The sequence below is a fragment of the Notechis scutatus genome, chromosome 6, assembly GCF_049901735.1.
Source record: "Notechis scutatus isolate UNSWTSFEM ecotype Mainland chromosome 6, rNotScu1.2, whole genome shotgun sequence".
Taxonomy (NCBI): Eukaryota; Metazoa; Chordata; class Lepidosauria; order Squamata; family Elapidae; genus Notechis; species Notechis scutatus.
In genome coordinates, this window is record NC_142014.1 from 61230923 (window position 1) to 61244666 (window position 13744).

At 38.7% G+C, this 13744-nt stretch overlaps 1 protein-coding gene across 1 annotated transcript in view; it reads right to left on the reverse strand.

The window, feature by feature from the left end:
- Nucleotides 1–13744, reverse strand: part of KDM7A (lysine demethylase 7A) — a 56555-nt gene that overhangs the window by 35840 nt on the left and 6971 nt on the right. The window lies entirely within an intron of this gene.

Below are 13744 nucleotides of genomic sequence, written 5' to 3' on the forward strand. Positions count from 1 at the left end.
AGACAGAGCATTTGCAGAGCACATCCATGGATACCAACTAGCAGTCAGAAAACATGATGAAAAATATTTATCCTGCGACACATGACAGACTCATCCACTGTTTCAATTGGGAAATTGTGAGCAACCTAGACCAAGCTAAATCCAAAAACACTAAGGAATTCCTGGAAGTTTGACATTCAGACAAATCAGCCATTAATAGACACATAGAGATAAAACATGTTTACCTACTACAAATGAACAATTAAAAAACAAAGAAGGAAACAAAAAGACCAGAGCACAGTATCTGCAGCAGCCTACACCCAGATAAGCAGGGATTAACACCAGACATCAACATCAAACAATATCCTAATCAAGGAACTACCAAGGAGAAAACCACACCTCCAACAACTGGTAGGGCAAGCAACAGTATGTAAGCAGGAAGCAAACACCACATACTTATTAGCACTGATATTACCTAATTGGGTAATGAAATGTCTGCAAACAACCAAGGTGAGAGAGCATCAAGGAGTCTGCCAGTAATCCCCCAGAGGCAGTGGTGGGATTATTATTTTTTTACTACCGGTTCTGTGGGAGTGGCTTGGTGGGCATGGCAGGGGAAGGATACTATAAAATCTCCAGTCAGAGGGGGTATTTGCCAGTTCTCAGAACTACTCAAAATTTCTGCTACTGGTTCTCTAGAACTGGTCAGAACCTGCTGAATACCTGCTGGATCAGTTATACAGTAGGTGGACCTTGTGATCATTGGTAGGTATTAGAGGTTAGAGCAAGTTTGAAAAATGGATAAAATGGATAAATCCATGAATCTAAACATGTATCAAAACTATCCACCAAGCACAGTAACCTATTATTGAAATTCAATACCAGTTTGATCAATAAGTAAATATTCTTTAAATTTAAAGGCTAGAAGTTTAAATTTCTAGTCTTCAAATCCAGAAAATTTTTCCTTAGGTGTTAAGATAAATGTGAAAGATTCCTTCCTTCCCTCCCTCCCTCCTTCCCTTCCATTCTGCTTGCTTAACATAATTATGTTTAATTTCAGTGGGAAAAATGTTCCATAAGGCAGGCCAATGACAGAAAAGGCACATCTCCTGGGACCCATCAAACATAGGTCCCTAAGCTGATATAGTATTCCCCCAGAGTCACCTTGTGGTTGAAATGGGTGACGAATAAATTTAATCAACAAATGCCTTCTCTAGCAGATCTATTTGGGCAGACTGCTGTAACTGGGGACAAGCTATCTCTTAAATAGCCTATGAAATGCCCTGAAAAGTTTTAAAGGTAAAAAATACAACACCTTGAATTGTACTCAGAACCAAATTGGCAACCAATACAGATCACAGAGCAGAGGTATAACATGCACTGTTGTAGGAGTGCATGTAACTGCCCCACCACCATTGTAGCTTGTCCACATTAAAGTTCTTCAACATTGAAGTTCTTCAAGTGCAACCCATGTACAACACATTGCAATAGTCCAATATGGAAGTGACTAGGGTATGAGTAACCCATGAGTAGGGCCTGCCTATTCAAGAGCATTTGCAATTGGTACACATGACAAAGCTGTGCAAAGGCCCTTTTAAACATGACTGCTACCTGCTCAATCAGCAGGAGTTGTGAGTCTAAAAGGATCCCCAGATTGGACACCAGGTCTGTCTGAAGCAGCGTAACCCCATCTAGCAGTAAATAACAAAAATTGTAGCCATCATGAAACATGGTAAAGAGGGGAATTCTGTGGAAGATTTTAGACCTATAGTGCTCTTAAGCGTTTCTTACAAATTACTTATCTTAAACAGTATTAAACCCCCGGCCGAGGAACATATACTTGTAAAACAGTATGCTTTCAAACAGATACATTGAAGTACAGCTAGAGGGTCAAATTAGCCAGAAGTATAGGAAAATGACGGCTTGCCATATTTTATGCTGGCTCCACTATTTTTAATATATAAACATCAATCTACCACGTATGCTGCAAGAATATGTTGATGACATCATGCTGATAAAACAATCTGAAGACTAATACTTCTGAAAGGGCCCTCAAAAATGGTTTTTTTAAAATGGGTAAGTTTTTTTTTGAAATCCGGAGGCTGAAACCCAACATTAACAAAAGCAAAGTTGCCTGTTTTCACTTGAACAACAGACAAGCTAACTATACACCAAAAGTGGAATTTAGGAACCAGTTGTTGAAGTTTAATCGTAATCCAAAGTATTCAGGAGTGACTTTTGACTGGTCCTTAACCTCTAGGGAACACTTAAGAGAAACAATGGATAAAATAAAAACCAGGAACAAGACCCTACATAAACTTTCTGCAAGTGTTACAGCTTGCAGGATATCAGTTCTTGCTTTGGTATATTCAGTGGTTGAATATTATCCTAACACTGTATGGTTAAATAGTGTTCACACAAAAGCAATGGACACCCAGCTTAATCATACTATCAGGCTCATACCAGGAACTCTTGAACTGACACCTTCCAAATGGTTACCTTACTATCTAACACATGAATCCCACACCTTAGAAGAAAATCAGCCTTAAACGGGGAGTGACAGAAACGCGAGGCAAATCAATTATTATCTAGACACAAGGACTGTCATGATCAAATACTCAAGACTCAAATCTTGGGACCTGTGGTGGAAACTTCTACAGCAATTAGTCAGAGAAGGCTTTGGATATTGAGAGTATGGCACAAGGAATGGACAACTTCTAACCAGGTCTGTTTAATTTGTGTCTGATCCAGTACAATGCCCCTCCAGCTTTGATCCTCCAAGGAAAAACTGGACAACAGATCCAATCTAACCATGGCAGGTGCCAATATTGGAAATATAAATGGGAGCTGGCTTGACTAACTGTGACTGTAGGAACATCCCACAAACTTTTCATTATATTGATCCCTTCAAGAATTACATCATCTAGAGGGCACTGTTGTCAAATGACTAAATGATCTACATATCCAGCCATAAGCTTAGCCACTCTATAACTGCCCATACATAATTTAATTTTATTCATTTTTATTATGCATTTTAAAATAATTCACTTTTTTGGTTTATATTTTCATACACATTTTATATGTTGTTTTTGTGAATTTTATGCACTAACACTGTATTCTGTTATGCCTTATGAAATAAACAAATAAACAAACAAAGATGGTATAGCCCTTGAACCAGCGTGCCTCGAAATCCAGAGTCATCCAGCCTTGTCAAGGTTCAGCTGAAGATTTCTATTTCTGATCCAGAATCTCAGAGCCTCTAAGTACTGGGATAAGATGAAAAAATTATCTGAGTACTGATAAAAGTAAACCTTAGTCAGGAAAGTATAATGTGATAGAACATTTAATAAATAATTTATTTCTTGCCCAACTCTTCCTTCCATGAAATCATTAGTTTTATGGAGGGAGGAGGGGTGTTTGCACATATTTTTTTTGATATATGGTTTTTGCAAAGACCAAAACCTCCTGACTGTGCTTCCTGAAGAACATATGTAGATAAACCCAATAAATCATAATAATGTGAATTACTCTAGAAATTAAAAACTACAAATCTGCAATACTTGTACAGAATCACATTACAGGAATAGGAAACTGTTTGAAATGAAGTATATATACTAATTTGTGCTGTACAATTTAAGTAGTTTGAAGGTGATAACTGACCAATATCAGTATCACCAATTTCAGCTGAAGGAAAGCTCAAGCTACTAAGTAGAAAGAACGACAGCCAATTCAATGCTACCACTACTAAATCTAGAAAATATATACTAATTATACCTATTATCTATATCTATTATTGGGTTGTTATGATTCCCATACTGTACTGTAAATTGCCAGAGTTTTAATATTGTGCAGTGTACACATTTCTCCAATAAATAAATTAATATAACTTCTTTCAGGACCCAATCTAGGAAAACAATTGCTATGAACACAAATTCATGTGAGGCTTTTATGATACATCAAAAGTAATGAAACATGATGTGGGCAAAGGGATTTTTAAAAAAATGAAACTGAATATGTGAAGCACTGTATGATTCAATGGGCAAAATCTTTGGGTATAATATAATACTTGAACAATAATAAAACATATGGATGAAGCGTTTAAAAATTACATTGAATATAATTTACAAGAATTTTTATAAAATGAAACTGTTGGTATTTAACACCTAATTATTTGTCAAAAATGTATAAAGGTATTTCAACTATATGTTGGAAATGTAAATGTAAAGAAGAAACTTTTATCATGTTTCATGGACTTCTGATAAGGCAAAGGGATACTTGTGTAAGATTCATATTTTAATATAGAAATTCTCAAAATGATTATAAAAGTCAAACCAGATACTTTTTTTTAAGGTTTAATGGATAAAGAACTTGAAAAAAATTTGGAACTTTGTTGTTATACATGTTGGCAGCAATAAGAATACTTTGTGGAAAAATATCCTAATTCCCACAATGGAAGATGGCTAGATAAACTGATGGAACTAGCAAGATTAACAGAAAATAATACATCCAATTTCATTTCTACTTGGAAAACTTTTCTATCTAGATGTTATGCTTGAGACAGAAAAAATTAAAGTCTGACTTTGGCATTTGCTGAGAAGCTTATTGTTATAAAAAAAACTAGCATACATCAAGCACACAAAAGTAAAAAGTTGAAGCTGGAGTCTTATTGCCATTGTTCTACTGCACTGAAGAGTTGAAAGTTAATGCTTTCTTTCTTGTTTCCCCTTCACCCTACACTTCTCTCTTCCCCTTTTCTCCCTTATCCACTTTCCCACTATCCTTATTTTCACTTGTATTTTACAGTTTGATAAGTTTAATAAAATATATGTTTGTTTTAAAAATCCATATTTATCCTGGTCAGTTTTTTAATCATTAAAATACTTATACTTCACCCATCAAAGGAATATTTTCACTATTACATATTTTATAACACAACTTCACTCTTCTATTTCAATGTACAGAATTAGTACAATACAGCATTCTAAATCTATATTAGCCCAAGGGGCTATTGAGAATCTCTCAAACAAGATCAAACTGAGACAATCTGCTATATTGACAATACACTTCAGTGATCACTCTCTGAATGTTGTTTACTAAAGAGTAGCTCAGATAATGCCTAGACCTTTGAAAGCAAAGTCAGTTTGCCTTTAATAGAGCTTGAAATAAAGAACACTGGACCATTTTTGGAATAGTATTGTACAATATATATCAGGAATGGAAATAATGCTTAAGTGGAAACATATTTACTACAGCACCACCAAGTGACTACATTTAAAGCATCACATGCAGATGTTGGGAATAAATCAGACAGGGCAAAACTGCTCAGTTGAATATAAATTTAAAAGACAGGATTGAACCCAAGTGAACTGTGAAGCTTTGGTGAACTATCTTCCATATAAAATAAACCAGATGCTACATTAAACTCTTTTATTTAAACGACAAAAATATTTCCTTATAGTGAGCTAACAGACTTTGCTTGAGAAACAAGGGAACAAGGTAAGAAAAAAATAGGTGAGATGTATCTTTCCAAACCCGAGAATTTACAAAAACCTATTTGCTTTTATTTTCCCTGCAGATTTTGGAAGCGCTACTAATGCAATCTGTACGATAACCTAGTATGACTCTATCTGCATATTTAAAGTTTCTTTTGTTAGTTCATCAGACTAGTAAGTACAGGGATGGCTCTAATATCATTTGTATTTTTTTCTTTTTCTTACCCTGTTTTTCCCCCTAAGCTACTCTGTTTGAAAAACTTTTGAAACTTATTTTGCCATAACTATAACTTCAGTTAGCATAAATGGGGGTACTGTTCCTATGGATTAAGGCGTGCTTTCCTTTTAGATTTCACAGCTGTTGCTTTTTATATGAATGTTAAAGTATTGCAAGCATGAAATGCAAGTATGTAAGAGTCTTGCTAGATTAAAACAAGGTCCCAACTAGATGATGAGGATGTTCAGTGCAATATCATGTGATTGCATTACTTAACAGTGGCAATCCTAGCAGTCATGATTGCCATCATATAACCCCAGGACCACATGTAGCTCATTAAGCAGGAAGAGAGGGGAGTAGTCCCAGGCAAAGAGCAGGGCAGACTGTGCGTGTGCCTGGGGAGGGGGAGGGGAGAGGATGTTGTGGGCAGGTGCTAGGGAGCCCAGGCAGGCTGGCATCCAGGTCATACTTGTCTCAAAGGTGCTTTTTCAAAAGCAACTGGACTGTTTTTCCCTTGAGGAAAAAGAACAAAACATTTTGCTCTCCGTCCAAAAAGCTTGGGATGGTGGTTGGGGGCGGGGGGGGGAGGGTTGAAAGATAGGTACTGACAATTGAGATGGGATGGTGGGGGAAGGGATGAAAGGATTGTATTTCTTTGCTGTCATCTAGTCATTAGCACTCTCCTTAAGAGCTCTTGAGAGTTCTTGGGGGGGGGGGGTTATCTTTGCCCTGCTTGGTAGTTTTTTCTGCTTGATAGTTCCTTGATTACAATATTGTTTCTTGCTTGTTTGTCTGGTGTTAATCCCTGCTTATCTGGGTGCAGGCTGCTGGAGAGGATGTGTTCTGGTTATTTCTGATCAAAATTACAGAATCTGACTAAACTTAAATCAACTATCAACTGATGCACCTTTACACAGCATTCAGAACAGACAATAAAAAGCTAAGGAAATAAAAGACTAGAGCACAAGCATACTTTGAGGTAGCCTTCAGAGAAGAGCTACTGGGATTGCCCTCTGCCATGATGCCAAGAATATTAGGCAACACAAAAAAAGGCGGTTGGCACGCCAAGGAGTTCAGCCTACCACGTAAACCGGTTTTCCTAAAGTTGGGCCACGTCCCCCTTTTGGAATAATTTTTTTACTTATTTATTATAATTATTAATATTAATATTAATATTAATTTTTTTATAACTATCTACTTAATCTCTATGCCCTAAAAAATTCGCCAAATATTATTAATATTTATTGATTTATTTTATTTATATATTTATTATTATTATTATTATTTTTTTTTGTGGGGGTGGACCCCAAAAAGAAAATCCAATCAAGCACCAAGGAATGTCTATCTAATTGAACCTAAAAAGCCCAAACAAACCAAATGAACGCAGAGGCCAGAACAAGAAACTTATATGCCTAGGAAAAAAGCACAAGGAAAAGGCCTCCTGAGGCAGCCTCCCAGCAACAATGGGAAGTACGTGCCTGCGCCTCTGAGCGAGCTGCGGGCAAAGAAAAAATTACAAACAATGGCAAAAGGAGGAGAAAAACAGGGCACGGAACCACAGTGTCCTCAAAGCCTGGCTCCATGCGGCCTGCCGGTCCTGCTAAGGGCCTCTACTAACGTCGCAGCCCTAATAAATTAAATTCAAAATGGCGCCGGCCATGAGGCGTGCCCAAAATGGCCGCCCGTATCGGCGCGAGAAGCTCAGAGACGCACCAGCCCTGAAAACAGTAAAAAAGTTCAATCGGAAAGCAAGGGCTGGGAGAAGAAGCAGCGCTTCTTCTAAGGGCGTTCGTGGGGGGAAGACGCAACGTAGCGCTAAAAATAGCGCAGAGTTAAGCTGCTGGCTGCAATAGCGCGGCTTGGAGCAAGGCAGAGGAAGAAAGGAGGGGGAGTGGGGGGGGGCAAAAAGCTCCGAAGCCCCGTATCTCCCCCCTGAGGGCGAAAAAATTCGCTCTTAGGTTAATTTGGGACACACTAATTACACAGGGACAAGGAGTAAGGAGAAAAAGGCAAACCTGAACTGAAAATTCAGAAGAAACCTGGATCGGCCAAGGAACAATGAAAAAGCTGCCTGTCAGTCTCGAAGGCTGAGCTAAAACTGGGGGAAACGCATGGGGGAGTCACGTGGAGGAGGAGGAGCGTCCCTTCAATTATAGCTCAGCCTGTAAGAGTGAAGACTAGAGCACCTCCCACTCTCTGGATGCTCGGAGCAGTTCTACGGAGAACATTTGAGTTCCTACAAAATGAATTTGGGTTATCTAAAATGAAAATTGAAGTATATTCAATTAAATTATCTCTTGATTTCACAGTTTGATCCAGATGCATTAGCAACTTTTTAAATTTCTACTTGCTGAGAGTGGCCCACAGCATAGAAAAATGTTTACCAGTGTTTGAAAAATAGTGTAATCCAATTTTACAGCCGTAGATCTAAAATGATATGTGATCAGTTTGCATTTATAAACAGGGTCTCTATTGATGTAATGGGAAGATTGATCAATATCAGTCCATGTGGTCAAGATTTAATGATATATTTAAAAACTGAGATTATTTTAATAACCAATACATTTGTTTCCTTTTCTCTTGTTCATGTTTCTTTTTACTTTTTTTTCTTTCCTGCTTTGTATAAGTAGTACAATAATAAAAAAAAAGTTAAGTACTGGTTCTCAAAGTTCCATCTGCCACAGCACTCTCATAGTCTTATGGTTACAATTCAGAGGCCCAACAACTGGCTCACACTTATGATAGTTGTAGTGGCCCAGTTACATAATCACCATTTGCAACTTCCCTGTCAGCTTCTCTCAAGCCACATCAATGAAGAAACCAGTAGGGAAAGTTGTAAACACTTCCATAAATTGTTCTTACAGGTTCCCAGGGATCTTGTATCCCATAGCACTCTCCTCTCCCTGGCACTCTGTAGTGTGTGCCTGCCTGCACTCTCCTGGGCCCATCCCAGCTTTGCCAGCTCACCTCCACTCCTTAGTATCTATTGGCAACACACACACACACACATACACACACCCAATGGCACACACATCTTCTTGCTCCTTTCCTGAGACTCCCATCTATTCCCACATAAGCAGCAATGTGGTCCTGGGGTTATGACGGCAATTGGGACTGTTGGAATTGCCATCACTAAGTGAAGCAGTCACATGACATGACATTTTACAATTGCATCACGTAGTAATGGCAGTCCCAATTGTAATTGTAACCTGAGGACCAAGTGCAACTGAGTCCATTCACTTGCTGCAAGTCACTCTCTTATTTTCTTTCTTTTTCCCTTTCTGAGCATTATAGATAAGTCTTTGCATCATAGCAATAGCATTAGACTTACATACCGCTTCACAGTGCTTTACAGCCCGCTCTAAGCAGTTTATAGAGTCAGCATATTCCAACAATCTGGGTCCAATATGATAATTTGAGCTTGGTCATGTGCGCCTTAGGTGAGAACTCTGGATTGATTTGTTCTATAACCAACACAAGCTGTGGAAAGGATAACACTGCCATAAATGATATAACCAACAGATTATTACAACCTCATGGCATCACCATAGCACACAAACAAACTTAGAAATCACCAACAGACTATTACAACCTCATGGCATCACCACAGCACACAAACCAACTAAAGCATCCTAAATAAACCAAAAACCCAGCAGCTCCAAAAGAAAAACAGGAGTCATCTACAACATAAAGTGTAAGGACTGCAACAGCTACTATGTAGGGTAAATAGGCACAACACTAGCAGAGCGTATCCATGGACACCAACTAGCAGTCAGAACACATGATGAAAACTCCTTAATATCACAATACATGGACAGATTGAACCATAGTTTTAACTGAAACTGTGAATATCCTAGACCAAGCCATTTCCAAAAATGCTAAAGAATTCCTGGAAATCTGGCACTGAGATCAATTAGCCATCAACAGGAACATAGAGACAAACACACACACACACACACACGTGTGTGTGTGTGTACACACCATTCAAAAAAGATAATAAAAAAGCCAAAATGCCCCCTCACCAGCAATCAATGCCCAGATGAGCAAAGATTAACACCAAGATTAACATTAGACTAATGATCAAGAAGCAAACAATACCCTAATCTAGGAGTTACCAACTTGGACAAACAAGGTAACAATAAACAACAGCCCAATCAAGGAACCTCCAAGACCACTCCCACCAACACTGACAAGGAAAGCCAATAGTATATAAAATGACAGCAAACCTTACCCCCTACTAGCAGTGATGTTACCTAGTTTGGTAATGAAATGTTTGCAAGAAAACAACCAAGCCCAGAGAGCACCAGGGATCCCACAAATCTTGCAAAAGATTGCCTTAATTATTTGGAATACAAAGAGAATTAAGAATTGGTTCTGAACCATTTTCCTCTTCTACCCATTTCTTTTCTCCTTGAATGTGATAAACAAGAACAAGAGCTGTTTTATTACCAATTACAATAAAACAATGATTGAACAGCAATTGAAAGGAGTGCCTATTATTCCTGATTATCCATTCAACACTGAGGGACTTTATTTAATATAATTCATAGTAGTTTTTATAAGGATCCCATTACAAAATTTTGTTAATTTTTTTACCATCTCAATCATTTTCAGTTGTGTAAAACAGGATCTCCAACTTCCAGGCTGTGGATGGGTCTAGTCCATGGACCGTTGGGAACCAGTCTATGCAAGTGCACGAAGCTTTATTTGTTCATGCAGGGGATTAGGTTGCACTCACAAAACCATATCCTTCCCCCAGCCCCGCTGGCACTGTTGCTGCCAGTCCACAGAGCCAAAAAGATTAGGGACTGCTGGTGTAGAAGGCAATAAAATATCATAGATGTGGTACAATTAATAAGCTTAACTGCCTTGCCTAGATTATTTTGGGTACAATAGCCTTGTCTATTATTTTAGGGGACGTTGGTACAGAAATCTGGTCCTTTTGAGTTCTGCTAAATGGGAAATAAAAGCATCTAATCAAAATTTTATTGAAAATTGATTGAAAAATATGGTAAAACGTTTTCAATTACAGAACATGATTCTATTTCACAAGTGAGGCAAATGTAGTGTTTAATTTAAAAAATACAATATACAAACATGAGCTTTTTAGTGGTATGAGATTTTTTTAATATCTCCAGTATTGATATTACTCTCAATTAACATATTTCTTGCAACCTTAAGTAGAATAAAAGTGGAGATGACATAAAGGCAATGTAGAAATACTTTGAGAAGGATACAAGAGGGAAAATAATGAGTCAGGAATGCAAATAATATGTATGTCAACTCCAATTCCAAAAGAGCTGGGAAGAGGGGCAAATGATATTGAGACAGCCTATTGTTTAACAGCCTGATATAATTTAAAAAATGGGCTGGCATCTATTAAAGACATATAGGCCTCACAATGGGAAATAAAAGCATCTAATCAAAATTTATAGTCATAGTCATAGTATCTGACTATGTACAGCTGTTTAATAATCAAGCCAGATTATTGCCTAGCATTCCATCCTTACAGCTCTGTAATAGAACATAAACTTTCATTTAAAAATTCTAGGCTCAATCTCTGGCATCTCCATATATAATCAAGAAAGACACCTGTCTGAAATATTTGAGAATCAAGATCTAGTCAATCCTCATAACACTAAATGAGATGAACCACTGACATTATTGTGTAAGAAAGCTTTTATGTCCTACTATATCTCTCTCACTGTCTTTTTAAGGAGTCAATAATTTGCTGGGCATATGATTAGGATTTTCAACAAGCTTTCTCTGATATTTTAGATAATAAGCTAGTAAAATATAGAGTAGATTATATTTTTTGTGCCTGCGCTGATAAACAATGTTCATTAATGGTGTCCAACATGAAAGACGGAAGATGCATAAAATATGATATGAAAATGACCTTCAAGTATAAAAAGGCTATCATATATGATTATATTAGCAAGTTTATTTTAAACTGTTCATAAGACATTTTTCAAATTATCTTCAGGAAAAACTTACTGATAATACAAGCTGATAACTATAGAAAAAACCAACTAACTTAGAAAGTGATACGGGTTCACCTTGACTTATGACTGGTCACTAAACAATTTGGTAGCAGACACGAAGGGCTTGGAAGTGGTGTTTTATCGCTCATAATCACTTCATAAATCATTGTGCTGTGAGCCCCCTGGTCACAGAACCACATTTCAGACACTTAGCAACCTGTTCACATTTATGACTTTTTGTCAAGTGTCCTGCAATCTTCTTTGCCCTCTCCCTAACAAGCCACTTAATGACCACAACTGAGAGCTCAGATTGTGGTGAGCCCCATCACGGTAGCAAGTGAAGGACTACCTGTAATACTTACTGAGTTTATTACCAGGCTGGAGGGCCACATGACTAGACAATAGAAATACTGAATTTTCCACACTAGCAAGATTAAATGAATTTTGGAGTCATTCCCAAATTCTATGGATTTCAAAGTGCATTTAAGTAACTCATATTTTCTGAATGTGTTGCTTCCAAAACTGTTCAATTAAAACTACCATCATGCCTATGTTGCCCGCAGTAATGAAAACTGCCACCTCAAAAATGCCAAGTTGGGGAATCATGAATGATGTTAATACAATATTCTCTGTTAGTATGTGTGTTATAAACCAAGCAGTAAATCTGCCAATCAAATTGTAAAAAGGAAATGCTATTCACAGTTAAATATTTTATTCTTCTAATTTAAATTGTTGCCTATGCTATCTAATTTCGGACTAGTCTACCAAAGAACTAGAAAACATTCTGTTACGAATTTGGTTCAACAACTATCCAAACCAAACCATTCAAAGTCTTATAAGTGTTAGGTACAGATTAAACAAGATCTCTGGCCTTGTAACCAGATTATTATTATTTTTAATAAAGTTTTATTTGGGTTTTCACACATACAAAATACACTGCTCAAAAAAATAAAGGGAACACTTAAACAACACAATGTAACTCCAAGTCAATCACACTTCTGTGAAATCAAACTGTCCACTTAGGTAGCAACACTGATTGACAATCAATTTCACATGCTGTTGTGCGAATGGAATAGACAAGAGGTCGAAAGCATAGGCAGTTAGCAAGACATCCCCAATAAAGGAGTGGTTCTGCAGGTGGTGACCACAGACCACTTCTCAGTTCCTATGCTTTCTGGCTGGTGGTTTGGTCACTTTTGAATGCTGGCGGTGCTTTCACTCTAGTGGTAGCATGAGACGGAGTCTACAACCCACACAAGTGGCTCAGGTAGTGCAGCTCATCCAGGATGGCACATCAATGCGAGCTGTAGCAAGGTTTGCTGTGTCTGTCAGCGCAGTGTCCAGAGCATGGAGGCGCTACCAGGAGACAGGCCAGTACATCAGGAGACGTGGAGGAGGCCGGAGGAGGGCAACAACGCAGCATCAGGACCGCTACCTCCACCTTTGTGCAAGGAGGGACAGGAGGGGCACTGCCAGAGCCCTGCAAAATGACCTCCAGCGGGCCACAAATGTGCATGTGGCTGCTCAAATGGTCAGAAACAGACTCCATGAGGGTGGTATGAGGGCCCGACGTCCACAGGTGGGGTTTGTGCTTACAGCCCAACACCGTGCAGGACGTTTGGTATTTGCCAGAGAACACCAAGATTGGCAAATTCGCCACTGGCGCCCTGTGCTCTTCAGAGATGAAAGCAGGTTCACACTGAGCACGTGACAGACATGACAGGGTCTGGACACGCCATGGAGAATGTTCTGCTGCCTGCAACATCCTCCAGCATGACCGTTTTGGCAGTGGGTCAGTAATGGTGTGGGGTGGCATTTCTTTTGGAGGCCGCACAGCCCTCCATGTGCTCGCCAGAGGTAGCCTGACTGCCATTAGGTAACGAGATGAGGTCCTCAGACCCTTTGTGAGACCATACGCTTGTGCGGTTGGCCCTGGGTTCCCCCTAATGCACGACAGTGCTAGACCTCATGTGGCTGGAGTGTGTCAGCAGTTCCTGCAAGACGAAGGCATTGATGCTGTGGACTGGCCCGCCCATTCCCCAGACCTGAATCCAATTGAGCACATCTGGGAC